This window comes from Pteropus alecto, unplaced genomic scaffold (assembly GCF_000325575.1).
Source record: "Pteropus alecto unplaced genomic scaffold, ASM32557v1 scaffold67, whole genome shotgun sequence".
NCBI classification, from domain to species: Eukaryota; Metazoa; Chordata; class Mammalia; order Chiroptera; family Pteropodidae; genus Pteropus; species Pteropus alecto.
The window spans coordinates 2880777-2889292 of record NW_006441061.1 but is presented as its reverse complement, the minus strand read 5'-3'; positions in this window follow the sequence as shown (position 1 = coordinate 2889292).

Sequence of the window (8516 nt, the reverse complement as noted above, 5' to 3'; positions counted from 1 at the left end):
TCCACCCTCCCCGTTATTTATTTATTTTTCTGTATTTACTTTTCCTGTCAATTTATTTTATTTCTGAAATACACATCGAAGCCCCCAAACAGACCCCGCTCACCAGGCCAGTTACGAGCAGGGCCGGTAAGAGCAGCATCTGACGCGTGGAGACCCCAGGAAACTGGCGAATCAAAACCAAACATGGAACCAATAAAATCTTTAACCCGACACTACAAACTTCCCACAGACTTCAGAGAAATACCTCGAGAAGTGCATGACCTCTTAGTTTCTCCCCAAGGCTACCTCCTCCTCCAGCGGGGTCTTTCTAAAATACAGATTTGACCTTGTCACTTCCCGGCTTCAAAACCCTTCGATAGCTCCTCATTATTTATTATTCTTATTCGCTAACATTTATCGAGGTCCTCTGCTCGCGGGGTCCTGTGCCGAATGCCTTTCGTGCATTTGTTCCCGTGGGACAGGGACTGTTGCTCTCCGGGTCTCGGGGATGCGGGAACAGCCATGTAGGGGGACTGTGGGGTCACCAGCTGGCGAGTGGCAGAGCTGGGATGCAAACCGAGGTCAGTGTGAATCCAGAGCCTGTGCCTCGCTACCCGTCTGCGGCACAGCCGGATGCTTCGGCTCGCCCTTGAGGAGCCCTGTGGCCCTGGGCACACGACCCCCAGCTCCCTCGTGTCACACTGCTTCTTCCTCTGCCCTCTCTGGCTTGACCCTCCCAGCCTCTCGCTTTTGTCCCTCTGTCTCGATGTCCTCCACAGAAACCTCCTTGCCTCCAGGAACCCGTCGGCCCCTGTGACTTAAACCTCTGAATCGCCAGCAGCTCTTTAAGTTTCCCATTTTGGAGCAGAGACCTTCCCTTGAACTTGAGCCTCCTGCTAGCTACTTTCTTCCAGCTCTCTTTCCATCTGCTGCCAAGTTTTTAAAAGACCAGTGTGTGGACCCTGTCTTTGCCCACCTCCTCATCTCTATTCACCCCTCGGTCCTTTGCGCGCCAACCTCTGCCCTCCCCTCCCCTGAAATGGCTCCTGGCGAGGCCACTCTGACCTCCACGTCGGCTAGTCCATTTGTTAGGTTTTTAGTCTTCATCTTGCACCCCGAACCCTTTTTTCCTTTGGTTCACCACGTACCTCCGGCTGCCCCTTGTCATCTCTGCTTCTTGTCATCTCCTCCTTTGCTCCACGTTCTGAGTATTGGTGTGCCTCAGTGTTCTAACTCAGACCCGCAGCCCACCCTCCCCAGGGACCTCGGCCAGTGCGACCACAGGGTGATGTCCACGCCTGCACCCCACTGCTGGCTCACCTCCCGATGCACATAGACAGCTGCCTCCGGTCTCTTCGCTGGGACCCCTCACAGGGCCATCGGGCTTTGCGCATGCCCGAGCTACTCCTTACCCAGGAGGAACCCCTCCCGGGCTTCCCATCTTACCAGAGGGCACCGCAGTCAGCCCCACCCAGGTGTGCATCCTGGAGCACCCTGCAGACTTCTTCCTCCTCTCCATTCTCCATGCCTCTCGCTCCACGCCAGGCACCAAGCCCTCCGACTCCACCCCGCACACATCCTGGGTCCCTCCGCCTCCTTGGTGTCCCCCAGGTCACCGTCCTCATTCAGGTCATCATAGTCTCAGCCTCTTCACATCTCCAGCCTTCTCCCTGCAAAGTTATCCCATCATACACAGCGCAATCTTTCTCAAATGCAAATTCGATCTGGTTCTATCCTTTAATGGCTTTCACACAAAAACCCACCTCAATAAAACCCATCGCGACGTGGCCCCTGCCGGCTCCTCCGTCCTACGTTCTTGCTGTGGGTTCCCGGATCAGTTCACTCACCTCTTGCCAATCACCCACACTCGACAGCAACATAAGTGATGCGTAGGAATCCATCACGCCAGGCTCTCCCGCCTCCCTGCTTTTACAGGAGCTGCTCTTTCTGTCTTAAACACACTCCCCCTCGGGTCCTCCAGGCAAACTACTGTTCATTTTCAAGTCGTCACTCAAATGTCACCCCTTTAGCTTCCCCTGAAAGATTCAGGTGCTCCTCCTTTGGTCCTACTGGAGCTTATACAGGCATCCACGGAAGCGAGCGTTCATTATGTTGTCATGGTCTTGTTATCTCTCCCCTGTTCCCCGACTGGATGGGGAGTTTCCTAGGGGTTGGACTCCAGGAGGATTTAACCCTGGGTCTCTAAGCTCAGCCCAGGGCCTGGCACAGAGAAGGAGCTACACAAATATCTGTTGGATTGTCTTTAGTTCAGAAAAGGAAAAAAAAAACAAGATAAAACTGGACTGAAAGTTTGGTGGATCACCTGGGTGAGGCTGGGAGGACCAACAGCCAGGGGCTGGTCAACTGAGGCATCAAGCCAGAGCCACACTTGGGGGTCTCTTGGGCAGTCTAATCCACATCCCCTCTACACACTTCCTGGGTGCGGAGAGTTCCAGGGACTCTGGGATGAGAATTGTGCTTCCAGTCTCCTGGATGAGTCGGGAGTCACCCCTGCCTGGGGCATCTGGAGCCAGACGGGCCTGGCTTTAAATCCCAGCTGTGAGACCTTGGGCAAGTCTCTTCACCTCTCTAAACCTCTGTTTCGGCCTCTTGCAAGATGAGGTTGATCATCTCCCCAGGGCTGCGTGGATTCAACAAGGTGGGTTCAGTGGGGTAGCTCGGGAAAGTTCTGTTCACACAGTCATGCAGTTTTGGGAGTCTCCTTGGGGGCCCACTCCTTGCCTTCTCCCCTGGGAGACCTGGCTGGGCCATCAATGGTAGCCTCTTTTATTTAGCATATGTGCCAGGCACTGTGCTCGGTGCCCAACCTGCATTATCCCATGCCACCCTACCCGATATGCCAACGAGGAAACTCAGGTTCAGAGAGGTCAGGCTATTTGCCCAAGGTCACAAAGAGCCAGTGAGTGACGTTGGGATTTAAAATCAGGAGGAGCTTTTAATGGCTGGTCTGACCTGTGTGTCCTTCCCAGGCCAGGCTGGTCCAGACGGCTCCTGGTCCTGGAGAGGCCCAGCCTCTGTCCCAGGCTCCCAGCCGGGCACCTTTCCTCACCTTCCGCCTCCCCTCTGCCCACTGCTAGATCTGTTTAAACTAGCTGAGCGGGGTGAGGTGGGGAGGCCGTGGAGGAGGTACGGAGATGTTTGTTTTCCTTGGGGGTTTGTATCAACATTGGTCTTGACATTTCGCCTGTTATTATGTGTGGTTCTTTAGAGGGTGAAATAATATTTTCTTTTGCTTGAGAAAAGGACAAAGTTCAGACAGAGCTCTTGGCCCCAAATGGATTTCCTCCTTTTCTGTTTTCCATGTGCCACAGTCACTCCGAGTTCCTCGGAGCCACCTCCATGGGGCAGACGTCGTCCTGGGCTGCGGGTCTCCACGGTGTGCTGTGGATGAACTTGGGGGTGCCTCAGGGTCGCCTGAAATACCATGTGTTTGCCAGGGAGGCAGTCCGTGGCCACCCCTGGTGCCCTCTTCATTACACACGTGCTTTAGAGGCTTCTGTGGGTGAGGGCTCTGCCTGGGCCGCCAGATGTGCTCACCTGCCCTTGGACACATGTGAGGAGCTGTGTCCGTATACTCACTGATCTGCGTGCTGTCGCCCCTCGCCTGCCCCCGACACATCTTAGGGGCGGTGCACACAGGTGGTGCATACAGGTGTACATCGTGTGCTATTCGTAAATCCCAGAGGCTCTAGCATCCTCTGGGATATCCCAAACTGTGCCCTCCCAACATATCCGGGCACCTGGAGATGTAGACATTCTCCCTGGCCCCTGGAGGAATTCCAAGCTCCAGACACATCCTTGGGTGTTGGAGCTGCACACAGCACGCTGGAGAGCACACGTGTGCAGGCCTTTTCAGGGCACAGAGACGTCTGTGCTCTGGGCCCATCTCCCCACGTGCCGTGGATGCTTGGAGTGATGAGCCCGGGGTGGCCACGGCTCCAGATTAAGTCGCTAGTAAAGAAGTATGACAAACTGGGTGGCTTAAAATAACAGAAATTCATTCTCTCACAGTTCCCAGAGGCCAGAAATCTGAAATTAAGCTGTCAGCACGGTTGGTTTCTTCTGAGGCCCTGAGGGAGAGCCTGCCCTCTCCCGGCTTCCGGGCTTGCTGGCAAGCCTTGGGGTTCCCCGGCCTGTGGATGCGTCATTCCAGCCCTCGCGTGTCTTCCCATGGGCTTCCCCCTGTGTGTGTGTCTCCTCTGTGTCCTTGTCTCAACACCCCCCCTCCTGTCTCTCAGAGACACCCGTCATTGTGTTTAGGACCCACTCTACACCAGGATGACCTCATCTCAGCTTAACTAATTACGTCTGCAAAGACCTATTGCCAAATCAAGTCATAGGCTGAGATCCCGGTTGGATGTGAATTTTGGGGGGACACTTCTCAACCCGGTCCGGCCCCATTCCCGAGCTCTCTTTTACGAGCAACCGAGTTAAACTCTTTTTATATCCGGTCTCGTTGACTCCTCCTGCACCCTAAAGAAGTGGGTACTGCTTCCCCATTTTATCGTCGAGGCAGCTGAGGCTCAGAGGGGGAATTTCGTTTGCTCCAGGACACACAGACAAACCTCGGTAGGGACCACCGCTCTGGACTTATGCCCCTCGGGGGCGCAGAGGTGGTCTGTGTGGGAGGACGGGGTCCTGCCCCCTCGAGCTGACATGGAAGGTTCAGGGCTGTAGGTGAGAAGAATAATGAACATGATGGCGACATCGGTACGGGTGTTGGGGCTCCTGCGTGTGGTACCCCATTCGTTCCCCATCCCAAGCCCTGCGGAACCCCCACTGTGAGGTGAGTGAATGAGATCACGGAAGTCCAGCACCAGCTTCGCGCCTGAGAAGCTTACCTCTGTCACTTTGCAAAAGAAAGTCCACGTCATCAAGGCCCCCAGGCTGCTCTCTGGGGCCTGGTGATCCCGTCCCAACATCTCAGCTGATAGAGACATTCAAGGCAATCAGACTCCTGGGGAGGATGCTCTGTCCCCAGAGTCGCTCACGATGCTTTCTTACTGGTTTTCAGCATGTACTTCTTTGCTGACCTTTATCATCTTCAAGAGCAAGGTGGATCTGAAAGGTAACATCCTATTTTTAAAGAGAGCAACATCTTTTCTCCCCAGAATAAAGACCTCTCCACTTACTAGCTAGTCTATTCTAGATATGCCTGGTCCCGGTGATGAACGGAGAGTCTGTTTCCCAGCCGAACGTTCTAGACGAGGAGTGGTCAGGATTGGTCAGGGCCATTCCCTTCGATTGAGAGACATTTCCTGAAGAGCACCAAGTAGGTGCCAGGCTTGGCTTCCAGTCTTGGGGGTGGAGGCTTCGTGGGGTCTGAAGTCTAGTTGGGGAGAAGACACAAATCAACACGCAAAGGAATGTGACCGTTAGAAGCATAAAAGATGCAGAGAGGAGAGTATGGCAAGTGTTGAGATGAGGGGGCTGTCCAGGGCGGGAGCTGCGAGGGCCACCGCCTCAGCCGGGGCTCCCCAGAAAGCAGGGCCTGAGACCGCGGCTGTAGTGCAAGTGCCCAATAGGGAGTGTGACCCCAGGGCGGTGGAGAGACGCAGAGCGGCTCGGGGAGGAGAGAGAGCCAGCGTGAAGATGCGTCATCAAGTCGGCCACTGCTATCTGGGGACGGATGACGTTTGCTCGGTTTCATAGGACAGGCGGAGGGGTCATGAGAAGCACACCTCGGGACCATCCATCTGGGGCAAGGTGGGAGAAGCGTCTGCCCGTTGGCATCAGCCCCCGCACTGGTCAAAGGTCTGCCCGCTGGGAGTTATCGCTTCCTGAATGTTTGGGTTGCAAATGCGTGAGCTGCACCTGGGTTCCCACTGTGCAGTGTCCACTGAGAAGCCCAAGGCAGCGGGTGAGCAGAGCATGGTCCGGTCTGAGTGAGACGTTGATTGTCCTGTTGCCCGTGCGTGGAGCCGCAATAGGGACAGAAGAGCCCGTTGGCATCTGAGGTGCTCATGAGCGTCCGAAACAGCATCTCTGAGGAGGTGACATTTGGGCTGGGACCTGAGACGAGAATGAACCAGACTCTGAGCCCTGTGAGAACGCCTTCCAGAAAGAACATGGGTCACATCTTGACTTTTGGGGAGACCTAGGGCCAGGCGGGGTGAGCCCAGCTGGTTTCCGACCCCCGTTCAATTCCCCTGAGCATAGGTTTTTATCTTTCAGGTGTTTCATGCTGGGTTGCTCGCTGGGCAGTAAAGGGGCTGAATTCAAACTTGGGCCTGTCAGACTTCATTCGCCCTGATGTCAGAGGCTGCGACAAATCACCCAGGCTGGCCTGATGGGTTCCGGGACTCTCAAGGATCATTCCGAGCTCATCTTCTCCATCCCTTCCCACCCTTGCACCTGCCCTGCTGGCTCTGCCCGCTCAGGCCAGCCGCTGCTTTTCACCTCTCACTCCTGCTGCTATGGTGATCTGCTCCCAGCACCTGCCGCTCCAGGAGCTGTTCACCTGCGCCCGCGCTTGGCAGTCCAGCCCCTCCGCTGTGATGAGCTGCACGAGCTGCACGAGCTGCCCACACACCGAGACAGTGGCATTTCTGCCACCATTGCAAATTGTCCTCCACTGCACCCACCTGCTGTCCTCAGTGCATACAGTTAAAGGTCAAGACGGACCCCCCACACCCAAACCCCCACCCAGCCCGGTCCTCTGGGTCAACTCGTGTCCTTCTGTTCATGACGCCCAGCATCTCCCAGCTGCGTCGGGGCACAAGAAACAGCCCTTACGATGATGCCATATGCCCCCCGCTCCTTTCTGAACTGGCTCTGCTCCTGGCCCTCCTTCCCCAAAGACGCCAGGCTCACCCCCTCCTCAGGGCCTTTGCACTCGCTGTGCCCTCTGCCCGGAACCCTCTTCCCCTAGATGTCCCCGTGGCTCCCTCCTCACCTCCCCCACGCATTTGCTCAAATGTCACCTCTGTAGCACTTCCTCTTGGCCATCCTGTTTGTTACGCTTTGCAATACCTGGAGCACTCAGCACCACGCACCCTATCAGATCTTTTGCTGATTAATTTTGTTTCATGCCTGTCCCCTGCTAACTAGAACGTGAGTACATGAGGACAGGGATATTGGCCGGTGTGGCTCACGGCTGTGTCCCCGTGGGTGCTTCCTCTGGGCCTGTCTCCAGCTGCAGCCACGGCTGAGGCTGCGTTCAGGTGCGTTCCAGTTCTATTGGCTGCACGAATGAAACTCGGGACCCCTGCTGCGTTCACTGGCCAAGATTTAGGTCCTCACCTGCTCTGGGCACTGGGCGTTCATCCGCTATCGCCGTCATGGTCATTGAAAGACAGAGTGGCCCTGGATGTGGGTCTCTCTTTAGCTGATGCCCAGGGACTCTGCACTGGTCAGCTGCAAACGGGCACCAGTGGTCAATGGAGGCAGAGCTGTATTCGGACACTTGTCCTTTAAGCCAGGCCACATGTCAAAGACTACCTTGGGTTCCAACACTGGGTGGCAAGGGCATCCTAGGTCTTAATATGTAGTTGGGTCCTTCACATCCATTACTCCCAGTAGAGCCATGGGGATGGCCGGGTTGAGGGGAGGGTGTCATATGCCACTTGAGCAAGGCCCCACTGTGTGCTGTGCCCTCAACGTCTCCTAACATTATCCCATGGGATGCGGGTTCCGCCATCCACCCATTCACCCTGGAGCCACTGAGAGCTGAACAACTTGCCCAGTGGACACAGCAAGTATGAGGTGGAGCCGAGTGTCAACCAGGTTGCCTGGTGCCAACGCCTGTGGTGCAGAGAGGTGAGGACAGTGTTTTGGGCTGATATCCGCAGGTCAGGGGCTGCTGCAGGATCCGCATGTCCCATGTCCCCAGAGCCACCTGCAGGCCACCTGAGATGAGGTGTGAACAGAGGCTGGGGTCGGGCTGGAGATACGTTCAGCTCAGCTAGGACCCTCCAGATGCGCCCACAGAGTCAGCTCTGCATGTGCTTCCCCATGCCCTTCCTTTTGGGGCTACAGGCTAGGGGAGCCCCCAAAGTGTGGCCTGCCCAGCTGGGTTGGGGCTTGGATTTCCCCTCCCACCACATAGGGACGCTGGCTGCTCAGCGTGGCCACCACCTCTGGGCAAAGACAGTGCCGTAAAGGGTATGGCCCGTGCCACGGACCCGGTAGAAGCTGGGATCAAACAGTGGCTAGGGATTCAGGGGACAGCTCTAGGCACACCCCCGAACAGTGGGCATGAGTCTGAACTGGACAGAGTCAGGGACGCAGTGGACTAGTATTGGGGATAGTTCTTGGGGACACAGCAGTGTGGACAGAGCTCCGGGCAGCCTGGCCTAGAGCTGTCCCTGGTCCTTCTACGCCCTCCTGTCTCTCAGCCCTACGCCGCAGCCCGCCCTGCCCTCCCTGGCCCAGGGCCAGGGGCTCCCACAGCGCTGCCACCGTCTGACGCGCCTTTGAAATCTTATCTCTCATCTTGTTCTCCATTTCCTCCCTGTCCAGGCCTGATCTGTCTCCTGCCTCCCACCCGGCCCCCACCTGCTTCCCATCTGGGCCCC